At 23.3% G+C, this 27522-nt stretch overlaps 1 long non-coding RNA gene across 1 annotated transcript; it reads left to right on the top strand.

Annotated features, from left to right (window-relative positions):
* The first annotated feature begins 8582 nt into the window (after window positions 1–8582).
* Window positions 8583–26096, top strand: LOC145833684 (uncharacterized). Its single transcript, XR_014369757.1, has 4 exons — window positions 8583–8616; window positions 11219–11311; window positions 22118–22201; window positions 26025–26096. It is a non-coding gene; the product is annotated as an uncharacterized LOC145833684 (long non-coding RNA).
* The last annotated feature ends 1426 nt before the right edge of the window (window positions 26097–27522 follow it).

The raw sequence follows: 27522 nt of genomic DNA, 5'->3' as shown, positions 1-27522 counted from the left end.
AAATGTTATAGATAGAAAGTATTTAAGGTTGAAGTTATTAACATTTTAATTTAAAGCTGGTTCGGTCAAGTTGCAACAATTTAAAAAATATATCTTATTTTGCAAACTATGCTAATTTAGAAGCATTTATGTTAAGCTATCCAAAAAATAAGTTAATCCAAGTTCAAGTACCATTTAAACTAATTATAAATGCACTTGAGTTTTAATTTATTGTTACATTGCATATTTAACCGGCAACATACCTATTATACTATTAAAAAGAGATCATTAGCTGATAAAAATGAAATTTTAGTACAAATAAATTTGTTTATCAAAAAAAAGAAAGTTAAATTTATAAACAATTAAGATAATTAGATATTATTTTAATTTTTATTTATAATATACTTAATCAATCAAGATGTACAAAAAAAAAATCGCGTATTACAGCTGCACAGTTCAATAAATCTTGATCATGAAAGTATGCATTTATTATATTTACAGAAAAATAAGGTCTGCGAAATAAATAATTTATATATATAGAGATGTTCATAACAGGTGCTAAGAACGCAGCGATTAGCTTATTGTTACACCAAACAAAAAATTAAACATTAATTTTATGTTGTAAGTTTTAACTTGTTTTTAGTTACTGAACTTCCATGGATTTGTTTTCTGTCAAAAAACTTTATGCTTTAATTAATCTAAAACACTGTTTAAACAGTAGTTTTAGTTTGTTGTTTAAATCTAAAAAGTTAAAAATTTAACTTAAGGAATTTTCACGATAAGTTAAAAAATAATGTTTTTTAGTTACAATAATAAGGTTTTTTGGAAATAGTAAAAGTTTAGTCAAATAGCGACTTTAATTTATGTTAAACCAACAAAAACAATAATTTTGATAGTCGATTAATAAATCTGTACTAAGTTTTAAGTAAAGTTCTAGTTAAAAATTTAACTGAATTAGTTTAAAAGATATTTAATAATAAAATGTTAATTATACATATTATTTTTTCAATATAAATTAACTATGCTAATTATGAATTAATAGAGAAACATATTAACGCATCAGTTTTATTAACAGGTTTTTATAACTTATTTTAAAATATAGTGATCTAAGCTAAAAATTAATGTTGCAGCATAAATTAAAAGTAAAATCAATATATGAAACAATTTACTATTATAAGTTGTAAATTTTATCTAACTAATCGTAAAGTTTTTTTTGATTTATATCTTTATAAATGTTTTGCTTTAAAACTATTTTATCCTTAATGTACAAAGCGTTGTGACTTAATAAATTAATGTCTGAATATGCACCTTTAAGTTTATAAATTTTACTAAACAAAGCATTATTAACGATTAAAACATTAAGCTTTATGTTTTTTTAATTTTTTTAAGAGCAGTAAAACATCTAAAGATAAGTTATGAAAAATATTAAAGTGTTTAAAAAATTAACTGGTAGGTAAATATTTGAAACAAAAAGTATCTTTTTTAAAAAACAATTTAATCTGAGTTTAAATAGTATTTAATGGGACTCGTTCAAAATCCATCTGATCCAAATCGACCCAGTCAAATTCGAGAACCGCTTACCGATCGAGGGTAAGGGTTAGGGGTAACAGTGATAGTAAGAATAAATAAAAAGAGTACAAAATATACAAAATAAATAAATAAATAGAGATAAAATTTGGATGGATTTTGAACGCGGATGGATTTTGAACGTGTTAAAGGATTAATAATTTGAGAAAATGTAAAATTAAAACACCTGTGTTAAACTTTCAGACTAAGATCAATCAAATACAACTAGTAAAGTATTTAATGGGGAATATAAATGTACTTGATCAATTAAAAATGTTTCAACGAATGCATAGCTTTTAACAGCTGTATAATCAAACTAGCTTTAACTTTTATAAAAATTTACAGAAATATAAACTTTTAACACTGTATTGTATTTGTGTTATATACTCAATACTGATAAAATGATACTTTAAAATTTCTAACCATTAAACAATGTTAAATAAGTAAGTGTAAAAGTTGTTTTCTAATACTAAACGTGAGTTTAAAAACCAACCTGGCATTGCCAGTGTTATATCAAAGGGATAAAAAAACATATTGTTAAAACATATAATAAATTTTTTTAGCAACGAACAATGTAATAATATTTTTTTTTGGTTATTCAATTTAAATATAAATAATTTTTTAATTGTTAAAAACTGTTTTATGTACAGGTTGAATATTCACAATAAGTATACTATTTTTTTAACAAATAAAAATTAAATAAAATATTTTTTAAATACTGACGGAACTTGTTGCTTTAAACTAAAGTTTTAATATTTGTTACTGTTTTTTTGATTTAGTAAAAAATTAAGTTTTACTAACTGTTTAATTTCGATCATAAGTTAATCATTATCAAAAAGTATATTTTAGGTTAATTACGGTGGTATCTAACATTATAGAAAATGTTTATAATTTCTGAAATAAATAAAAAATTCCCACTTTATGATAGTTTTTAACTACTCAAACTTTTCTCTAGCGTAGTGATTAGAAACATGATACTTGTCATTTAAAAGCATTAGTGACCTAACAATATATATTCAATAATTTTCTACTCATCTTAATATATTAATATTTTGCCAAACAGTGCAAATTAGTTGTTGAAAAACATCCAAGTCACTAATTTAATTTTAAGACTGCTGGAAAAGCAGCGTAAATACGTAATTGTTTTTATATAAGTTTTCGTTTAAAAATCATAACTGTAATTTATTTTGTTTATGTATTTTGTAATATGTATACATATATAAACACAATAATTTTATACACAGTTAAGATACTTAACTTTAAAGCAGGTGTCGGCAGGCAGTTGGTGTTTGAGAGCCGAATCTCAAGTTTCAAAATATTATCGGGCTGCAGTTTTCGTTTTAGTGACATTTAAATAGTCTTTAAGTTTTAGCTTTAGTCACGAAAAGTTTTACATTTATTTAGTTTACTTCTTTTGGATATTTGTAGCTACACGTAGAATGCCCAATTAAACTACACATATTCATAAATTAAATTTACATTTACTTCAATACTTAAGTCTTAATAAACTATGTACTGTCTTAAGCAAACAATATTTTTTTTTTACTTCAAACCTAAATCTCTATAATAACCAAGCTTTAAAAATATTGATGGGTAGTTGTTATACATTTTTTATGTAATTAAATAATTTTTCATATTTTTAAAATTAAACTGTTGAAAATAAGTTTTGCGTTTTAAATAATTTGCAATCTTTAAAAAACTCAGTAACTAGATACATATATATACATAAAGTTAGTACTTATTTGTATTTAAAAAAACTAAAACTACTTTTTTAAATAATTAATTTCTAACTACATTAATAAAATACCCAGTTAGTAATTAGTTTATTTTTTCAGGGTTGCTACGTTTTAAAGCAAAAATATGAGTTAGATCAAACTAACTTTAGTTTCTTAAAAGTTAAAAAACCCAAAAACCTTCTGTTAATTAAGCCTAAATACGAAACTAAAATATCGTCATCATAGAAAAGTTCATAATATGTAAGTAAACTAGAAAAAATTACAATTAATGAACTTCACTACAGTCATAAAAACTATTTTTATAGTGAATGCGTACAAGGACTTAAATCGGAACTGTTCAAATTAAACAAAACTACTGAAAAAATTTCAACTTAAAATATATTTTTGCTCAGCGGGCTACATTTAAATGCTCACGGGCCGCACTACATTCAAAAAAAAAACTTGCTTGCGGGCTGCAGTTTGCCGACCACTGCCTTAATGCATAATAAGAGATATTTATTTATTTATTTACTTTTTGTGTATATTTTGTTAAATATATACATATAAGTTTTAAGTGTATTGCAAACATGTTAAGCACAATGGAAAAACAAAACCTTAAATCAGTAAACAGCCAGTTCTAAATACAACATTTAACTTTTATTACAAATTTCTTAGCAAATTAAAAAAAGAAGAATAAAGCCTAATTGATTATTTATATTTGTTTTTTGTTTAAAAATCGTTGTATATAATGTGTTAAAACTTTAAACTATCTGTTAATGTGATACTTTCAACAGCTTCAAAGGAAGTTCTATATAAATTTTATAAACATCATCAATAAATACATGCCATTCCAAGACAAGTAAAAGTATTACAACGCACAAGGCTTATAAGAGTTAAATTAAACAATAATTACAATTTGTATCTGCACAAATCTCCGTTACCAAAAACGTTACACTTAATAGTGACGTTTCAATCGAAATCTTAAATACTTTTTGTGCAATTTTAAAACAATACTTTTTACTTTAAATATTTAATACGCGAATAAGTTGAAATAAATTGCACATATCAGGCGTATTTTAAGACTGTTGGAAACGCAGTGTGACTCGATTGATAATGTTTTAATTTTAGACTAAATTTATTGCATCATTTGAAACAAATGTGAATTAAATACTTTTTATAAAATTTGTAGCGTTTACTAGTTGCTATAAAATATGTGGTTTAGATGAAATATTAAGTGTTTAAAGTTATCTGTTAAGTTTGTTGTTATCATTTTAATTTTAGCCATATAAACAATTTCTGAACTCATATAGCGTGTTAGTAAAAGCAAAAATACACAGATAATATTCAAATAAACTTGTTTATAGTTGTTTGTTTAAGAGAAGAATACGGCAGCTTTCTGTAACTTGCCAGTTTTTAAGAAAAGTTCTATCGGCAGCACTATATGAAAAATTCTTTGATGGTCGCATGTATTTTAAAATATTTGTAGTAATCTTTATAAAATTACCATCTAAACTAAAAATGAATTAAAATAAGCAAAAATAGAGCACTAGTATAGAGTAATTTTATTAATTAAAATCCTAATTGTAAGTGTTTGTTACCGAACCTTAAACCGAACTAAAAAGTCCTTATAAAAATAATTTTTGGTCGATAGTGACATAACTATTCAAAAGTTTAAATATGTTTTGTTAATTTTGAATTAAAAACATTTACTAAACAGTAAGTTGTTGTTAAAAGAAGTTATTATTAGTAGCAGCGTTATTATGATGACTACTACCGTTTTTTGAAAAAATAATACCATAAAAAAAGACATTTAGTTTAAAAATTTGTTGTTTTTTTCAAGTTTATGACAAAAACTTTTAAGAAAGTCCATAAAAAAACAATGACTGTTTTATACATATATGAACTTAAATCATATTATAACTTTACTTGACTTTTTAAACTGTTATAAGTATTTTATTATTTTATAACATTAGTTTTTAAAATTACGTCTGTTTAATTTTTATGATGATAGAAGTTTAAGATTAATAAGTTTGTGATATTGCTTATTTTATATTTAAATTTTACATAATCATACTATTGTTTTATATACTATATAATATTTTTATAGGAATCTTTACAGCAAACAATTTTACTGTTAAAGAACAAAACATATGAATTTTCATTTCAAAACTTAAAACTTATAACTTGTAATTTTTTAAGTTAAGTTAAAAAAAACTAGGGACATTTAAAAAAAGACTCTAGAAAGAGTAAAAACTTTACTTTGTAAAGACAATATAAATTTATTTTTCTACCCTAGAATTGTTGTTTATTTTACTACAATTAATCATAAAACACTGAAGTTTAAAAAGATAAACAACTTAAAGTGACAAATTTGTTTGTTTAAGACAACTTCAAAAGTAGTAGATTAAGATAAAGTGATGTAACATGAAAATAATTGTAGGAATTTTCTTGAACTCTTTTTGTTGCCATGAGTATTTTGTTTTTGTTTGTTTGCCACTTAAGCTATATGAAAGATTTTAAAAAAAGTTGTGCTTTGAAAAGATATAAAACTCTTTTAAAGTTATATTTAGGATTACAAACGAACCGTAAAATAAATTTCAACCAAGAAATTGTTAATTGAAAAGTGTTTGAAACTAAACAAGTTTCTAATAATATCTATTAAAAAGTGTTTAAAAATATTAGAAACAAGTAATAATGTCTGAAAAAATATAAATTAGTTAGCTCAAATAATGTTTTTATACAATAATTGTTATTAAAAAATAAACGTACTGTAATTACAATAGCTTTAAACTTATTGAATCTCAAGCAAATTAAAAATATCTATTTAGAAGTACATATAAAATTAAATACTTTAAAAAATAAGTTAGAATTGAACCTGTTTAGAAGTAACTGTTTGTTTTTCTTTGTACAGTTGCTAGTCAAATATGTTCTTTTTGTTAAAAAAATATATTTGCAAAACTTTAATGACAAACATAAAGATAAACTTTTAACTTATTTATACTAAAAGTACTAATATACTTTTTTTGTAGTTAAGTAAAAAGCAAACTTTATATCGTCATAACAAACAGCTCTTAAAATCTTTTATGAACACAAAACTACTAATATTACAGTTTTTAGTTAAATCTAAAGCTACGTTTAATCTAGAATAAAATTTGTAAAAGTTTTTAAAGTATGTAAGTTTGTAACAGTAAGAAGTTTCAAAAATTCAAAAAAAAAAGATATTCTATAAAAGTTTAAAATCAAAATAATAAACAACCCTTAATCTGATTATAAAAATAATTTTTTCCATCGCGTGTGGTCAAAAAACATTGAAAAAACTATTATTAACTTTGACAGTTTTAATGAATTAGTTCTGGTGATTTGTATTCAACACAACAACTTTAATAATAATGACATAAGGTGTTAAGATTTTTGTTAGACTGATAGCTGTTTGTAAACAAAGCAATCTATTGGTAGGTTTCAATAAGTTTACAATTTATGATCTTAGTGCCCTTTTAATTTTCGTAAGTTTAAATAGATATTAAATTTAAAATTTTGGAAAGTATGAAAATTTTACATGATTTAGCTTATTAATAATTTTTGTAAATATCATTAAAGCTAAAAAACCTAGAAAGCACTATTTAATGTCACAATAGTCTTCAAATAAGTAATCAAATGAAAAACTACAATGCAAAACGTTATAAATTAAACTAGTTGTTTAACATTAAAATATACTACATTTTGAACCAAAATCTATCTAACTGAGTATATATTTGATTAGTGTATAACCTTTTTATCAACATTTACTTCTTTTTATAACAAGAAAGAAGTAAACTTCTTTAATTTAAAGTGTTTAGTTATCCAAACCTTATGATTTCAAAATTTCTTATTTTTCTACGAACTCATAAAAATTAACTTTTATGGTAAAGTAAGTTAAAATATTCACTTGTGATTATTAAATGTTAATATACTTACTTTAAAGTTTTACAAAATTTTAGAAGCAAATATCATCTACAACTAAATAGTTTAAACTTTAGATACAAGTAGGCAAATAATTAGTTTTATACTCAATTTGTTAAACTTAATAATTTGTCTTAAGACCGGTCAAATTTATCTTAAGACATGTAAATTTTTATTTATGAGAAAGGTTTATCATTGTTTAATTTTTTACGATCAATAATTAAAATATACAATCGTGAATACTAAATGTAAATATACTTACTTTAAATTACTTATAATTATAGTAACAAATATCATCTAAAACAAAGTAGTTAAGATACAAGTAGACAAATAACTAGTAATCTACTCAATTTGTTTAACTTAATCATATTTATAAGGTTTGTTAATAAAAACATAAAAACTAAAGACCGGTCAAAGCTATAGTGACGTAACTCAAAAAGTTTTAAAATATTTTCTGTTTAATTTTAAGTTTTTATCCAAATAATTTATCAAGTTTACACTTATACTAGGGTTTGGTAAGTTAAATTTGAAACTGTTGTTAGACAGTGTATTAACTAATTATCGTTACTTTTATTATTAAGAACAGCAGTCTTTTATGAGTCGAGGGCCGCAGTTTTGCTATTCCTTTAGTAGTTAGTAAGTTATACATTAAAAACAATGTTTTGTATTTTGCTACAATTATATGTTTAGAAGTTTCAGTTTAAAACTATTGCAGCTAATATTACACGTTTAAGCACTTTTGATAATACCTAATCTGAAATTTAATAAGCGTATTTTAGCTTTAAAGTGTATTTTGATACAAGATTACAAGACATTAATATTATTGGCTTAAACTATAAATTTATACACTAAACGCGATAGCTACCTAATCAAAATTCTCGAAATCACTTTCATTACAATTGTGTAAACATTTTCATTTTATCAGATTTAACATTTGTAAACTTTTAATGCGACGCGATATAAATAAAATTTATTTTTTTGACGTTTTCGCTTGTGTGTAAAATTATCATGTTAATAATAACCTGTATAATTTATATTTCCATTTTTTCTAACACTTGTAATAAAGCTTAAATCAAAATAATGCAATCTTTAGTCAAATTTAAAAAATACTTGGATTACATCGAAAACAAAAGCAGCTTTTGAAAGTAGTAGTGTATTTTAAAAATATAAGTATACAAAACAAGTGTTTGAGCTTGTGAAAAATATCTGCATGTTATTAAATATGTTGTTTGAGAATGTGACAAAGTTGTACTATAAAAACATAATTAAAATAGGAAACTTAAGAACAAAAAAGCCTTAAGCATCTTTTCTCGTTTAATTATAAATAATATAAAGTATAAGCAAATTATAAGTAACTACTTGTATATTGTGTAGCTGATATTCATGTTGCTACCAAACAGTGGCATTCAGATCATATGTAAGATAAATTTAATATTATCAGACTAAGAAAATATTCCAAAGTTATAATTTATAATAAAAAAATAACTAGTTTTGTTAAGTTTATTATTTGAAATGAATGTATTCATTCTCATAAAAATCGAATCTAAAAAATAACGAATATAAAAAAGTAAAATTTAATTTAAGTTATTATAAAATTACTTACTTTTTAATCAATAACAACTGATTTAAAATTAAAAAGCTTTACTAGATTAACAAACTCACAAGAAAATTAAACAGTTATCGAAAGTCAATTTTAACTTAATCAACACTTTAAATTGTTTAGCTCTTCAATGGGATTTTTTTATTTTAGTAATTACAATAGTTATAATTTATGTAGTTTTAAGAATAAGCAACAAAAATCAATTATAGTAATTTAAAAAACCAAAAAAAAATGTAAAGTTGTTACTTCACTGTTAAAATATTTATATTGTGTATTTGACTTTTACAAAAGTTAAAAGTAAAAATATGATTGAATGGTCAAAAATAACTAAATAAACAGAATTAGAAATAGCATTAAAAAAAAAATTATAAAATGTCTACAAAAATAAAATAGAACTCATGGTTTTGATATAATAATCACAAAAAATAACTGTTTTAATTGTAAAACTTATGAAGATCGGTTAAAAATTTCTAAGGAAGAAAATATGTTTTTTAAAGTTTCTTAAATTCTAAAAATCTATAATTTGGCAGTAAAAAACAACAAGTTATAAAAAAATTATAAAAATATTAGTACAAAAAGTGAATAATGTTTGATTATTCCAAAGTACAATCATTTTTGTTGAGTGAATATAACACAGTTAAATATAAAGTGTGCTTTAAAATAGGTTTCAAATGTGAACATGAAACTTTTTATCATCTTTTTGATTCCTATCATAACTTTTTAAAGTGTTTTAATCACCATTAAAAAATTAAATAATTTTTAAACTGAAAATATGTATTTCAAAAACTTTCAGTTTTTATAGCTTGTTTAATCACTGTACTATTTGAACCTAACAATATCAAAAATCAAAATTTATTCTCTGAATCACTCGATCTTTTCGTCATTTTCAAACTTTCAAAATTCACCTTTTCGTCATGTATTGAAGGCAATTGTGACGTAGTAAGTCAGTACTGACGTCACAAGAACTAAGATATATGATGACGTCATAGTTGAGCTGCTACCTAGGTGGTCACGACCTGAAAACAACATTTTGTTAAAAACACAAAAATGTTATATTCTTTTAGAATAATAAAATTGGTATTCCTTTTAACTTGAAAATATCAAATAAATAGTAAGCGGTATAAATATTTTCAGTTGATAAACTTTTTTCAAACAACGTTATTTCAGTTGTCATTTTAGCTTTATTTTGATGAAAAACAGCTATTAAGGCTGTAAATTTCAAATTTGATGTAACGCATGCATATAAAAACTTTTAAATCATGATTCATTATTTTTATGATGATCTTTCATGTTTTAGTTTTTATATTATAATATAACATTACTTTTCCTTTTTGATTTTATGGCTATATCAACTTATTGATAGGTATGAATATAAATTTTTTATAACAGTTTTTCAATTTAGTTCTCTTTATTAACTCATTTTGAACAAAATGATAAAATTTATAAAAACTTTTAAACATTATTATTTTTATTTTTAGTTTATTAAAGTTATGTATTTTTATAATAAAATTGGTATTTCTGTTTTCCTTAGTTCAATTCTTAATTAGTAAACAAGAAGAACTTAATAAAATAAAATCAAAAAGAAAAAAATTTGTCAAGAGCACTTAAACTTGACTACGAAAATCCTTATCTTGTTATGTTGTATGACGTTGATCATACGCAATATAATGTTTAAAACTTAATAAAAACTGGTTTTCACTATCTAATTTTTCAGTTTAGCTTTTTTTCGTAACTGTGTTTTAGGTTTTTAAATATTTTAGCTAACCTTTAAACACTCCAGCTTAGTTCGATATATTTTTTTCTTTAACTGAATTGTCACTATCAACTGGTTTAGTGACTGAAAATTTTGGTGATTTTCTAACAACAGTGGTAATAGCATTTGTCTTCTTTTGATAGTTGTGGTGTTGTTTTTTCGGGTAAACTTTTATTTCCATTCGCATTTTATTGTTGCAGTCTCGATGGGAATATTCTGCTTTGTTTTCGTTTGTATAAGCTGTAAAAATAAAATAAGTAACTATTTTAATGCTTAATTTAGATTAAAATTGATTATAGTCTTTATTATAAAATATGCAAGTTTGAAATGTTATATGATGTAATGTTAACTCCATATAACTTAAGAAATAGTAACAACCTAGTTAAAAATGTTTAGCATTTTATTAAAGTATTTTGTTAAATTAAAACTATTTAAAAAAAAATCATAATTTTTTTACTTTAAATTTATACATAAGCATTTACTAAACATTTTATAAACCTTTGTTAAAATAAAGATAAACAATGTTTTAAGTTTCAGTTAATACAATGTTTTTAAAATTTAAATTGTTATATAACTAGTTTTTGAAAATAATAAAATAAAAGTTAATAAATGACAAACATGGTGTTTAAGAAAAAACATGTATTAATAGGTTTTGATTAAACTTAGTATATATTGGAATACTTACACATAAGGTAGTAAGACTCTCCAGGGTAGAAAACCAAACCTTTGGGATTTGGACTGAATGTTTGAAATTTCAATGTAAGTTTTGCTGTTTTTCTTGGTTTGTTACAAGTTAATAGTAATTTTGCACCTAAAATATAATTTTGAGTATGTTATAACAAATACTTGTGCTTATTTTATTTCAACAATAGTTACAAATATTTGAATAAATTAATAATTTTTACACATATATTTGTATATACAAAGTCAAAAATGTGGTATATCAGATTATAATGTGAAAACCATAATAAGTTTATTTTTGTGTAAACTTTATTTCTTACACCTGCCGTCAATCAAAGTAAAAGTTTATTCACCTACTTTAGCAAGTGTTGTTTATGAAGATTAAAACTAAAGATACAAGGTTGATTTTACAAAGCATTTAACAAAAAGTTAAAAATAGAAAGTTTAAACCAAATAAACAGACTATTTTTAAAGATGATGTTGTTATAAATACAAGTGTAAGCTTTTTAAATTATAATATTGTTAAAACCTGAAACTAAAGTATTAAATGATGTGGTATAATGGATTAAAATGTGTAAACCACAAATTTATATATTTTTAACACAATACAGCTGTATTGCTTTACCAACAAAATAATTTTTTAAATACTATTTAAAAACATGTTTATATTAAAGTGAAGTCTAAGCTTTTCAAAGCAATTTTCCACTATATATAAACTTTATACTTGATTTTATTAAGTCGTTCGATCTAATTAAAGTTTTCTAAAAGTAAAAATAAAGTCGGTATTTTTAGTATGATAAATAATTTGAAGGGTTTTAGTTTGTTAGTTGGAATTAAAATTACATACATCTACATCAAAAACTGTTTAGAAGTTTCTGAACAATATATAGATATAAAATAAACCAGTGCTTCTGAAATGGGGTTCCGCGGAACCCTAGGGTTCCGCGACGCCTCTCAGGGGTTCCGCAAAGCCTTTCGAAATTTAAGAAATAAATTTGAAAGAAAAAAAAAAACATAAATCATAAAACTTTAAAAAAATGGAACACATAAAAGTTGTCATAAACCTATTTTATGCTGAGCAACTAGACGAGTCTACTGACGTAAGCGGCAAAGCCTTGTTACTCGTTTTTGTTAGATATTGTGGGCAGGAAGGATTCAACAAAGATATATTATTTTGTGGAGAATTACCCACAAAAACAACTTCTGTTGAAGTAATGAAATGTGTCGAAAATTATTTTATCAGCAAGGGTTTAGAGTTGAATAAATGTGTCGGCATTTGCACTGACGGTGCAGCGTCTATGACTGGGTCCAAAAATGGTGTAGTGAGGAAAATGAAGGATAAAGCAGTTGAAGCTAAATGGATACATTGTTTTTTACATAGAGAAAATTTGGCAACAAAACATCTTCCTTCTTGTTTACAAGAAGTTCTCTCAGCGTCGATTAAAACTGTTAATTTTATAAAGAAAAGAGACACAAAGGCCAGATGATTAAAAGAACTTTGTGAAAGTTTAGATGCTGACCATCTGCGACTTCTTTATCACAACGAAGTTTGCTGGCTGTCGAAGGGGCGGACACTGGTTCGTGTCGTTGAATTAAAGAAGAAGGTGTTCACCTTTCTTAAAGACGAAGGCTGAGAATTAGTGAAGTTCTTTAAAGATGATGTTTTTTTGGCCAGACTAGCTTATCTCACCGATATTATCGAAGAATTGAAAGCTTTGAACTTAAGCATGCAAGGGAAGCAAAATTCCATTTTTGTCATGACAGACAAGATTGAGGCGTTTAAAAATGGAATTAACTTTTGGAAGAAAAAGGTTGGCAATGTTAGTTTTGCGATGTTTCACCGGTTTGATGAGGCCCATGAAAAATGCATAGAATTCAACTTCTCTGACGAAATATACAACCACCTTGATCTTTTGTCTATAAAATTTAAACAATATTTTCCTGAAGATGTTTGCATCGGAAATTTATGGATTTTTATTCCTTTTATGTGTGATATTGCTTCAGAAGAAGTGAATCTTCCTACAGATACAGAAAACGGATTGCTGCAACTATCTTAAGATAGTAATTTAAAGGAAAGGAGCTTTTAGATTTTTGGATATGTGCAATTTCAGAGTACCCCGTCTTAGCAAAGCGTGCAGTAAAATTTCTTTACCATTCACCACCACTTATCTTTGCGAGTCCAGCTTTTCGCATGTAACAAACATTAATGCGAAGCAAAGGGACTGTATGCTGACTCCTACCTTATCTGCCTGTCTCCGTCACAGTTTATCCAAAATCCATTGTTGCTAAGAGACAAGTTCAAGTTTCGCACTAAATGTTTTTTATTTATTTTTCGTTAGGCATCTTACCCGTTTTTTAAAGTAATCTGTTAATTCGATTAGGTTCATGTTCATTTCGTTATTGTTTGTAGCTCTCATTTTGTTTTTATTAGGCAAGGAAATATTTTTATGACGTTGAGATTAATCATGTTTGTTTTAGTTTATTTATTATAGAATCATAAAAAACATATTGCCTCTGGCGCACTTTGAGTTTGACTCGACTTAATACTATTACAATTGGTATGATTTCTAACAATGATATAGTTTTGCAAAAAAAATTGTTTTTCACTGAAATTTTTTTTGTTTTTTGAAGGAAATATTATATTAAACATTTTATGTAAAATTAAATTAGGGGTTCCGCGGAAAAGTTTAACTTTGGAAAAGGGTTCCGCCACTAAAAAAAGGTTCAGAAGCACTGAAATAAACTAACAGTATAAAATATAAAAAAAGTTTTTTTTCTAACATTGGGTGTAATGTTTTTAGTATATCAATTAAAATTAAGTAATTTTACGCATAATTTCAATCTGACTTACTATGACTAATAGGATTAATATCTTAAAGTTTAAAAAATATTTAATTGACACTGTAAATATAATTGATAACAACTTAACCTTTTATGTATTTATTTTTAAACCCTAATAACTTATGATGTTTTAATATAACTTACGCTTTTGACATAAAAGTGTGTTAAGTTTACAAATCAGTTTTAAGCTTAAAAAAACATTATCTAAAAAATAGTTATATTTCATTTCGAATTATATCCTTGAAAATTTAATCAAAATGTTCGAATATTGCATTATATAGTTTTTTTTTTTGTGGTGTTTATATCAAGTTTTATTTCGAAGCCCGTTTAAAAATCTAATACTGCAAGTTTAAATAACAACTGATTGTCTTTGTTAATACTTGCTTTTTCAAACTATTTCTACATCTATAAATAAGTACAAACTATATTAACCATTAAAGTTTGCAAATTTATATAAAATATTATGTTTTAAAAAAACTTACAAACAAAACTGTTATTTTATTTTACTGTGACCAATTATCAGTTTAAGCACAAGATAATTAAACACGTGTTTATGCATTTGATCGAAAATTCCACAGACGCACTTTTTTGACAGGTGTTAATAAATTAGTTTCGGTGATTTGTTATTTCAAAAAAAAAAAGATATAAACTCTAGGGTAATCAATTAGTCCGTGAATAAAAGATAATATCAGCATTTTATAAAACATTAAAAAGAAAGTTACTGTAAGCCATGGACAACCATTAAAATTCATCCAAACAGTTTTTGTTTACCAGGTCCTAGGACCAACATTTTTAAGCGCTTTTTTTTTGCTTTTGCAATGATTATTAAATAATATAGTACGGCAGACAAAAAAAAAAAGTTTTTTTTATATAATATGATAAAGTTTGGGAAGAACTTTATTACTAGTTTCATATGTGGTTATGATGATGTTTATAAATAATGAATAACTTTTAAAAGAATTAAGTATATATATATTAACAACCTAATCTTTACTAACTAGAAAAAATAAACAATAGTTTCAAACTTTTATAAAACTAACTAAAATCCAATTGATTAAACATATTCTACCAACCAAAATAAAATAAAAGTTTTGGGTTAAAAGTTTAATGCTTTTTTTTTATTAGTTTAGTGCTTATGTTTTTCTACCGTTTTATTAACACCTGTCAGTGTTATCACAAAATTGTTTTCGATAAAATTAGATTTTTTAAAAGTAGATTAGTATAATAAGCAGGAAGTTTAAAGCTAATCAGTTCTTGTTTTTTTAAGAACTTGAAAAATAAATTTAGTCAAAACATAAAATACGTGGTACGATAAAAAACAGCTATTACTAAGTAATTTAAAAGTATATAATACTTAAATGTTTAAAACGTTTGTGTGCTAAAATAAACAAATTTTGTCTTAAATTTTGAGTGCAATTATAAATTATTTAACTCGACAGCTTTTAGTCTTTAATATTTTAAAACTTCCTCATAAACTTTTTTGCATTATTAAAACCGTTAAAGTATTAAAATTGACATGTTGTTTGTTTTAAGCTCATTAGGAAAAGATAAGTTTTAGTTTGAACTTAAACTGCCATACTTTATTTTTTTGTCAACGTCTTTTCGTAAACTGTATTTTTTAATTTTGTTAAAAGTTGCTACTTATAAGATATTGTTGATGGGTTTCTAGCTTGTTTAAAACACTTTAAAAACTTGATTACTCAACTAGTCTATGTATTGACTTTAATTTTTCAAATAATCACCACACTTAACTGTTGTAACTATAACTTACTTGTTTCATATCATTAAACTTATGACTATTCTTTGTTGCTTTCTTGAAAGCTTTATCTGAAACTTTTTACAGTGTTTATTAGCATAAGTCCTGAATTACACAAGAAATTTATTCATATCTAAAATGAAGTCGTTATGATTCTGCAGCAACATACTTACTCAATTATAATATGTTACTTATGATGATACTAACAAACTTATGGTCTTAAGTAAACCAAGCATATTTGTTTTTAAATTTGTTAAATCTTTTGTATATGAGTAAAATGTGGTTTAGCTTCAAACAAAATATTAAAAAACAAGTAAAAAAAAAAACTTAAGTGGAAAGTTTTAAAGTAAATGAAAATAGAAAACTGAAACAGATAGTTGTAGTTACTTAAAATTTGTATGCCTTTTTATTGGGCAGCTTCTTATAAAAATCTGTTTATAAATTCAATGTGAAAAATACGTAAATAGAAAAATTTAAGGATCTCCTATTCAAGTTCAAGTACTATCGACAAAATACTTGTCTTTGATTTAACTAATAATTAAATTTTAAAGCAGTGCTTGTTTATAAAGCATAACTACATGTATTATGGGAAAATCACTTTAGTAAAATTCCATTGATGTACTTGATTTTTTATAGTGCCAAACTATATTATTTCTGAAGTATTCCTTTTATATTTTTCGATTTTTTATTCTAATCACTATTCTATATTTCATCAACATAATTAAGTTTGCGAAAATAGTCTTTTTTGTGTCCTAAACTATGTTGCTTATTGTTTTGAAATAAAGTATAATTTAAATTAAGCAAATATTTTGTATTTTAGAACTTACAAATATACTATGAATTATATCATAACTTTTTATTAAAAAAACATGTTCAAAACACTGTGTTTTACTTAAAAAACAGACAAAGGTCAGTAGTTTAATGTTTTTATATTTGATTCGATGTGTAGAAATGTTTTTATTAACTTAAGTAGCGATTTATAATATTTTAGAATGATCTTAACTATATATCATCTTTAAAATATTAATATAAACAAAAACGTTTATTTTGTTAAAATGTTTTGCAGTATTAACTTAATAAATTTATTTGACTATATTTTTCGGATTTTTAAACTTTTTGAACTTAAGGGTTATAGTTCGAATTGTAGGTCTATATACTACTGAGATAAAAATAATTTGAAAAAAAAAACGTGTTTGTAAACAAAACTTAGTAAATGTATCAAATAAGAAAATAAACATATCAAATTTTACTTGTTAGTTCTACTTATAAAATAACTACAAAGTATACTGAGATATAAACATACAAACTTGGATTAATAAATTTATAGTTTATGAATTGTCTTAACTCAGAAAATTTTGTACACACATTTTAGTTTAAATTCTTGCTTATGTTTTATGAATGGATCAATTCTAATATGTCACCTTTTAGTTATATTAAGTTTTATAAAGAATCATAAAGTAAATTATTTGTATTATAAACTGGTTCGGTTTTATTTGTTATACTAGAAACCTATAAAAACTATAAAAAGATAGTTACATATATATATTTCACTTATTTCCTTTTAAGTCCTTTAAGTTTTTGTGCTTACTTTTTATTACTAAACAAACAACTAAGCTTAAAACAATCGAGCTGCAATTAGTTTTGTTCAAGTGTTTACTAGGCTTTAAACACTGAAGTTAAAACAAAATTGTTTAATCAGCTTGAGCTATTTATTAAAAGTTAGTTTTCTAATTAGATTACGTACTTACCATATGGTATTTTTAATTTTACGTTTAAAAAAATTATACTTAATTGAATAAAGATACATTAAATAAAAAATTCTAATCTATCTTCAAATAAAAGTGACTGTCATTGAAAATGTTATTCGATTAAAAGCTACTTAATTCTAAATGATAAACATAGACTGATAAAATGTTAAAACAAATTTAAAGAACATTTAAATTTTTTTTTTATAGAATCTATAAGTATTTTAATTTATTAAATAGTTTATAATTCGTAAACTCAAAATTACATTTTGTTTAATTTTTTTTTGCACCTGTCATAATAAATTGTTTTTAGAAACACTAGTTATACTTTTATAGATATATTTAAGAGTGTTTGTTTTATAAGCTAATATTATTAATCAAAGTAATCTCAAAATAAGTTTACAATATGGGAATTAATGTGCAATTTGTTACAGAGTATACATTTTAAAAACAAAAGTACTATTTGTTAGTTTTAGACAAAAATATGTATAAATTACTTTTGTAGTAATATCGTTTGGTATATGAAGCATTTTTTATTACACAACCTAGTTAAAAACTTTTGACACATTCAGCTTAAATTACTGTTATTACTAAACTAAACTAATAAACTGCAAGATATTCATTTTGCGTTTTTGTAAAGTTGTTTAATTTGGTTAAAATATTTACAAATAAATTAGTAATGATACAGCTGTGTTACCAATGCATACGAAACAACAAGTTAAACTGATTCGTTTTGTTTATAGTTAAATTTACTAAGGATTTACTGTTAAAGTAAAAATAAATTTTCATTTCAACTGTGCTTAAAACGAGTTGGCAAAATAAATATTTTTTAATTTACAAATGTTTAGCAAAAAATGCAAAAGCTAGTTTCAGGACAAAAAACCTTAATTTTTTTCTAGGATTTAATAGCTTAAATTTATAGTAGTTTAGTAATTTTAAAATCTTTCAGCACTTGAGTTTTACGAAAAATTTTTACTTTGATTCAAACTTGTCTCAAGGCAATGTTAGGTTAGTTTTTATACGACTGTCGACCTTTAAAACTATTGTAAACTGTAATTGTGTACTTAAAATAACGAATAATTCTTTTAGTTTAAATATTGTAGATTTAAAAAAGGTTCATTTTTAATTGTTGAATGTTTCTTAAAGTTATCGGTTTTAACAATAATAAAGTTACGGTATTTTATTTGTTAATACAGTTTATTTTCGTTTAAATTACCAGTTTAGGTAGTTTTAAATTTAGTTGTAGCGTTGCTACTTGTAAACTTTAAATTTTTATTTGACTAATTTGAAAAAAGTTAATGTTTTAAGAATTGATACTTTCAAACATGTATCTTTAAGTTTATATATTTAATGAATACTGTCTTATGTATTAACTTTTAAAACTATGTTTGTTGAATTACTTGAATACCCCAATTTGTTAGAATTAACTTAGGTAATGAATTAATTTCTACAGTACATTAAAATCTAAATGTAGTAGTTTAAAAGATGCTTGGTTTCAAAATATAACTTACAGTAAAAATATCGTTAATGTAACTTAATATCAGATATAGTTTAAATATATCTCTGCTCACTATTTACACTGCTCTTATTTACAGTCTCGAATAAAGCTCAAAAAGATCCCGCAAAAAAGAAACAAATAAAATTTTTATATTTTTATTAGCATTATTGACTTAAAATTAAGCAAAAAAATCAAAACTCCATATTACGTCACGATATTTTTTTTTCAGCATATTTTAAACCAATTGTTTTAACAATATTATATTGCAAACTGCAATTGATTTTGAAATTCTGTTTGAAAAGAGCTTATAAAAAAACCTTAATGATGAAATTGTTATCTTAGTAATAGAGAAAGTATTATTTTACAATTTATAAAAACACAAAAACTAACTGAGTAAACAAAAACCAAAATTATTAATTTTGTTTTTAAAAATGTTTAAATTAGCAAGAATATCTTTTTAATACCTTTAGTTTTTCATCTAATAATAGTATTTTGAACAAAACTCAAAGAATGTTCAAGTAATTTAAGCATTCTTCATTACGCCTATAGAACGTAAACTAAATCTCTATTACATCATGTTTAAAATATTTTAGCAAGCTTACTTTATGATTGATTGATTTAGAAATTCGTTACATACTTGTATCTAACTTGTAATATTTAAGAAATAAATATTATGAGTCAAATGTAGTCATTGTTAAAATATGCGTAAATTTTCTTAGATTTTTTTTTGAAAATCAAAGTGTGCTATTCTGTATTGTGTTTTAGTTCTATGTCTTTTAAAAACTTACTAACTGTTTTTGATTGTTTCTAAACTAAATTATTTGGTAGTATTTAAATTATTATGTTGAAAACAAATTATCTTAACCGTTTAAAAAAATAAGAGTTGGAGCTTTTTTACTTTATTGTAATTTTGTATAAACAAGAGTAGACTTTAATCACTGTTTTTATTTAACTTCATAAAAGACTTAAATATCTCTACTAATTTCAATTGACAATTATAATAACATTTATTGCCTTTTTTATAGTTGTATATAATTTCTGTCTCATAATCCTAATAAGATAAAAAATTTAAACTACTTAGTAATGATTTTTATGGTGTTCTTTTAACTATTGTTATCTAAGTCAGCGAGTGTTTATTTAGAAAATAATAAACAAATTCCAACCTTAGAAATTTTTGACAGGTGTTAATAAATTGGTTTCGGTAATTTGTTATTTCTAAAATAATTAAAATGTTTTAAAAAGTTTTAATGACTAATGAACGATACCTCTAGAGTAATTAATCATTTTGTTATTGAAACTTTGAGAGTAAGTTTAACAAAGTTTTTGATAAAAAGTTTGAGTTAATAAAAAATATAACAAAAAACATCTGCTAAAAATATTCTAAGAATCTATTTTAACTTTGTGCTTAATACTTACACATTTCAAAACTTGTTTAAAACTATAGTAAGCTAAAGTATAAGGCCTTAACTTTAAAAAAATAATATAGAAATTTTAACGTAGTTAAGCACAATATAATTGTTCACTTTTGTAGAGTTTTTTCAGTTTTCAAAGTTTTTTTTTAATTATGCGACCTTAATGGACTTTTACTAACAAATGCGTCAATTAAAAGTCATCCGGACTAAAAAAGTTGCCCACAAATGTTTTAAGGTTTCTTCGTTATCATTCAAGTAATTAAAAAGTAAGAATGTGCTAAGCTCAGAGTTGAATAAAAAAAGAAATATTAATAACAGTTAATATTTGTAAGTTTGAAATATCTAGTTTAGTAAAAACTTTAAAAAATTCTAGAAAAATCAAAACTACTCATTCAACAATCTGAATATTATTTTTCAAAAGGATATAAAAAGCAAATAAAAATTTTGGCTTTACCTAGAAATACTTTAGCACGTAATAAAAAAAGAAAACTTGCTTTAAACATTAAAAATTGACATAATGCATAAATCTCAGTAAATATTAATATTCAGTAGCTATAAAATCTAACGAAGCCTTTGAAGCGTTGGTAAGTTAAAAATTGGCAGTTATGTCAATAAGCTCTCTTGCATGTTAAAACATAACAGACTTTTGGCAAAATACTCCTTGCTTTGTTGAGTACGTAATAAAACTTTAATGATAATCCTTAGTTTTCTTTTTATATATTTAAAACTAGTAAATTTTGATTTTCAAACAATTCAGCTTTGTTTGTAAAGATCGCACGAAGTTTTACAATTCTAATTTTAAATGTACTTAACTATGTTCATCTCAATTAAATATATATTAAAAGCTGTCAAACTAAAAAATGTCTTAAAATCTTAAAATATTAAAAAAAAAAGTTTAAATAACATGTAGAACGAATAGTTGAACGGCACTAAACAGCAATAGTAATCTTATTGAGTTTTTTAGTAATTTACAGATAAATAAATTTTAGGTTTTTAAATTCATATTTTCCCAAAAATAAAAACATTTTATTCAAAAAAACTAATACATTTGTATCTCAATAGTGTGAAAGTAACTTTCAAATTATAAGCAGTACCCTAAGCTGTAAATCAAGTTTTATTAAGATTTCAAAAGAAACTTTTATTTCTTTTCAAATCCTTTCATTCAAAAATTTTTGTTCAAAAATGTAATTCTTTGAATATACTATCACCGACTGGGTTTGGATTGTCAATAATTTTTTTATATGAAAAATATTCATTTAAGCATATTGCAGTAACAACGATACAAAAAAATCCTATTGTAGTTGTATTTTTAATATAAAAATAAAAGATTTTCTAGTAAACTACCACAAATTCATCCAAAGAAGATATTATTTTAGGTATTATAAGAAAATCACTAAAATTTTGACTGACTTAAGCTTTTAAAAATATGAGACAACTAAAAGGACCATCAATTTGAAAAATGTTAATTGAATATTTTATTAAGAAAGTTAGCACTTTAAATCATTTAAATAACTTTGAAATATTAAATTATATTTAGTATAGTATATACTAGCAACAGAAAAAACAAAATTTCTTAAAGATAAATATAGGCATAAATCGTTAGTTTGTTTTATGTTTTATTTTACTCTAAAGGTCACGACCGCCAAGGTAGCAGCTCATTGTACATAATACTTCTTATGATGTCATTACAGATTTGTTACGTCACAATCGTGTCAGGTACGTGATCAAAGTAAAACAAAATACTTTTAGAATTATTAGGATCGTTTTTAATGACTACTAGAAGTAATTTTTGTAATTTAAAGGGTTTCAAAAATTCTAGGCAAACTGAACTCAAAGGATAAGTCATTTAAAATAATTCTAAAGTCATGTCGATATAATTGTTTAGTTGTACGATCTTCTATTACAGTTATAGTATATTATAAGTTTGTTGTATTACGTTAAATAAACAATATATTTACCTTTTGAAGTTTTTACTTTCAAAACTAAAGTTTATGATAAACTAACATAACATTTTCAAAACTAAATAAATTTTTTTTATTGCTCGTAAGTTTTTAATAGTTTTGCCGTTTTTTTTTTCGTAGTTTGCATAAATATTTATGTAATATTAATGAAATTAGTTTAGGTTGGTTGTTAATTTTAAAACTTTTGCAAATTTATATCTAAAACACTACCAATAGCACATGAACACATAAGCCCAAGTATTGTTTAAAAATAAATATATAAATAAAAAGTATAATGTTGTTATAAGGTAACAATATTAAAAGTTTTAGGGTTATTCATAAAATAAACTATCTAAAGCAAGTTAGAAATTATAAGTTTTCGGGTTTCAGTATACTTTAAAAGTTGTTTAATCTTTTTAATCTTTTAATTGACGGCTAAAGTACAAAGCAAACAAATTAAAATATTTCAATGTAATAACTAAATAATTAATTAGTTTTATCTATCACTTTTGAAGCTTTTTTTGTTGCTGTTTAAAACTGCTGTTCGCTTTTAAAGTCAATCAAGTTTAACTTGAATATTTTATCGTAAAAGGTGGTGTCAAAAATTGTTGTATTCTTCTTTGGAACTTTTTGTATAGTTACTAAAAACTTTTATATAAAAAATAAGCTAATTTAACATCATTTAGATTTTATTTTAATATTGAAAACTATCTTGCTAAAAAAAGTTCGTGAAAATCACTAATCACTGAATTTTTATTAAACAAAACACAACATAAAAGTACTCTACTACTTAAAAGGTCTATCCATATTTATTCAACTATTTAAACTGGTTCATAGTGATTTTTTTACGAAAAATCTTTTTTGGTGCGAAACCTTTTAGTGAATAAAAAAATTAAATAGTTTTTATTTATCATTTTAAATCAGTTAAATACATCTTGTTTAAGCATGATATTAGGTATTTTTATAATAAACCTAATTTGTATGATTAAATAAGTATTTATAAAGAAGTTTAGGTTGTCTTTTTTATGTGTCGATTAAAGCTAATATTAAAAAAAAATGCTAGCAATGAAGTATTTTAGCAGTTATAAAATATTTGTATTAAATAAAACTGAATAATCGCATGGGGCATAAGTTTTACGTCAAAAATAAACTTAAAAACTTTTACAACTGCATTCAATCAAAAATTACGTCAATTTTGACAGTTAGTAAAACTTATTTTATCAGTAAAGAATTTATGAAAGCGTGGTTTAAAATAAAGTTTTTTTCAAAAAAAATTATATTTTACAGTTATTTTTTAAGAAAACTGATTACAACTGTTAAAAGTTGTTAATCGTTTAAATAATATATTGTTAAGTTATTATAAGATTAAATTAAAATTATATCGATTTTGTACTTTAAGTATGTTAATCAAATAATTTGTTATTTTAAAATAAAACTTAAATTGATACTAAGACTTAAATTACATTTGTTTTAAAAGATAAGTAAAAAAATTTTTTTAGCGTTAAAGATCTCTACAAATTTTTTGTTTAAATGATTCAAACTGTTTCCTAAAACAAAAAAATTACTTTAAAGTAGTAAGCGTGTAATATAAAATAACTTTTTATGAGTAAAGAATAACACTTTAAAAATTTCTAATAAAAGTAATTAAAACAAAATATAACTATATTTTTGCTCAAACAGTAATTCTTATATGTTTAATACAATAGAGGTTAAGAAGATTAAATCTAGTAAAAAAATTCTGTAAAAAACTTAAATTTTTATTAGGCGTTAAATATAGAAATTTTATAAAGTTTTAAGTATTCATTTCAGTAAAAGTTATGTTGATACAAAACCGTAGAAACTATTTGCGCCAAAAGGAAGTGATTTGTAATAATACCAGTTCATCAAAATTATTTTTTTTGTGTAAAAAAGAAGTTTGTTGTTTTTTATGTGTGAATACAAACTTTTTGTTTTCTTTACAAGGTCAAGTATTAAACTTTTTCACAAATTTCACAAACGATTAAATTGTATAGCGCGCCATGGTACAAATATAAGCTTTGCTATGCTAAAATATTTAAAAAACATTCTAATAAAACTATTATCACTGTAGTTTAAATTTAATTTAAAAGTTAGTTTATTTTGTACTAATTTAAAGTAAAAACTAATAAAAAAGAAAGTTATAATACTACATTGATCTTAGTTAACTGGAATAAAAAAAAAATCATATGTTGGCTATATAAAGCACACTATACAAATTTTAGATAACAAAAAAATTCAAATTTTAAATCATTTAATTTTTAAATATTTTAAAAGTTCTAAACATGTTTGTTCATGCTTCGCTAGGATCTGTATTAACAAACGACTTACTTTATATTTAAAAATTGATTTATATTCTTTTTAAAGTATTTTTGTATTGTTTTACAGCTAAACAAAATTACAACTACAGTTCAGATTACATGTTTTTTGTATTATTGAGAAGTAAGGATAATAAATTATAGATGTTTGACAGGTAAACTGAACCTAGAACTATATTTTTGGCAATAAAAACGCAGACGATATTGTAATATAAATGAAAAATTGTTTCAAAATATACTTACTTATACTTAAATACTAAAATAATTTCAAAATGTATTTTTAAGCACCTATAGTTCACTGTTGTGTGTAACTTTTCTTTGAAAAAAACTTAATGCAAATAAGATCTACATACTGTAGTTTTGTTCTATTTAAAAACACAAAATATTAAAAAAATTTACTAACATTGTGTCTAAAAAAATATTTTTAAATAAAATACACGGACTATGAACCTTAAGTATAGATTAATGTGATCTCTAGTATAGCTATGAATGTAATCACATATAATATGACAATTGTTATTATGACGAACTTTATAAATTTTTGCTAGTAATATTGATCATAAATTGTTTGCTGTATCTTTTTAGTATTTTATTATTTTATTGCTTTACAGATGGGCTTATCTTTAAAATTACATTAAATTTTATCTACTTAATTTAGTATCAACATGCTTTTAATTTAAGTAAATGTGTTATAAATACTGTAAATTTTTTTTTAATGAAATAAAATGTTTTGAACAATTTAATACTTTTGTTGTATTGTTTAAGTGACGAAATAAATAAATATTAATTTAATGTTATATAATGCATTAAATATTATTTGAATTAAAAACTAAGTTTTTTAGTTATCTTCTATTGTGTTAGTGAACAAGTTTTTACTCACTGAAAGCATATATTGGCTACAAAAGTTTACTAATATCATTTTATATTTAATACAAATTTTTACTGACAACAAAAATTTTATTTGAGTAACGATCGTTTTATGCGGTAAAATGCAATCAGTTTTATATGGTTTTAAAATTTTTAATTTTTTAACGTACTTTATAAAAAGTTTAGTTAAATAAGATTAATTAAAACTTTTTCTCGTTTTGTGTGGTAAAATGCATTTAGCTTTATATGGTAGTAAAACGTACTATAAATTTTGGTAGTGTATTGTGTTAGTGTAGTAAAAATTTTCACAAACAAACTGAAAATTTTTACTCATAGAAAGCATATATTAGCTACAAAAGTTTACTAATAACATTTTATTTTCAATATAAATGTTTACAGACAACAAAATTTTATTTGAATGATGCTCGTTTTGTGTGGAAAAATGCATCTATCTTTATATGGTAGTAAAAGGTACTGTTAATTTTTATAGTGTATTGTGTTAGCGAAGTAAAACTCTTCACGGTAGTAAATTTTATTGGTTTAGAATAAAAGATGGCAACTAAGTTTTTTTTTACTAAGAAAACAAGACTTAAACCAAAAAATATTTTGAAACCTATTTTAACTTTTGTCAGAAGGTTTTTGCTCTTAAAAATTTGTTTGTAAAGCTACTTTAAACTTTTTTATGTACCGAGTAAACGTTACGGTAATAAACCTAATTGGTAGGTTTTTGTGTTTACAAGCTAAATATAGGCAACTCTAAATAGAAAAAAATTTGCATAAGAGTTTTAAAAAAGGTTTATCTTAGTAAGCGTATGAATAAAATAATTTTAATAAATGTTTTAGGTATAGTATTCAAAAGTTCTTTACTTATGCATAAGATATAAACTAATATTCAAGCATCAATTTGTTTATTGATTAAATAAAAATAAATTTAATGAAAACGGTTTTCACTTTAATAAGTTTTTATAATGAAGCTAGAAACTAATGGCTACTAGTACTACTATTTATACTTATAGTACTTGAACAATACGTTTCGTTAAACAATTAATAAAACACAATCGTATTTTATAGTTGAAAAATCAGCTATTTAAAATAAGTAAACATACTAAATTTACGATTAAAAAATTAAAGTTAATTTAAATAGCAATTACAATCATTTATACAAATCACAAGATAAAGTTAAAAATATGGTTGCAAATTTAGTTTTTCAATAGAGTTGAGGTAACTTAAGGTGAATGTTATAGATAAAAAGTATTTAAGGTTAAAGTTACTAACATTTTCAATTTAAGCTAATTTAGTTAAGTTACAACAATTTTAAATTTGCATTTTATTTTGCAAATCATGCTAATTTAAAAGTATTTGTGTTAAGCCATCCAAAAAATAAGTTAATCCAAGTTCAAGTACCATTTAAAATAGTTATAAGTGTACTTGAGTTTAAATTCAATTATTACATTGCATATTTATCCGGCAATACTTTCTATACTATATAAAAGAGGTTGGTAGCTGATTAAAAGTTAATTTATTTACGCACAAATAATTACATTAAATTTTTATATATATATTGTGCTTTATCGATCATAATACTTCAAACCAATATGGCTAATACAGCTGCATCATTAAATAACTCTCAAGCATAAAACTATGCATTTACATAGAAATAAGAGAAGAGATAAATTATTTCTATCTTTATTGAATAGATGTTCATAGCAGGTGCTAAAAAAATATTTAATATGTATCGTACATCAAACACAAAATTAAAAACAATCATCTGTTGTAAGTTTCTACCTGTCTTTAGTTGTCTAACTACATGGACTTGTTTTCTGTTAAACAAACGCTATGCTTTTAATACGCGACCAAATAATAATTTTAGTTTGTAGTTTGAATTTGAAAACTCAAC

The sequence above is a fragment of the Thalia democratica genome, chromosome 4 (assembly GCF_965202585.1).
Source record: "Thalia democratica chromosome 4, ktThaDemo2.hap1.1, whole genome shotgun sequence".
Taxonomy (NCBI): Eukaryota; Metazoa; Chordata; class Thaliacea; order Salpida; family Salpidae; genus Thalia; species Thalia democratica.
The sequence above is the reverse complement of the archived record's forward strand: the minus strand, read 5'-3'. Positions and strand labels throughout refer to the sequence as shown.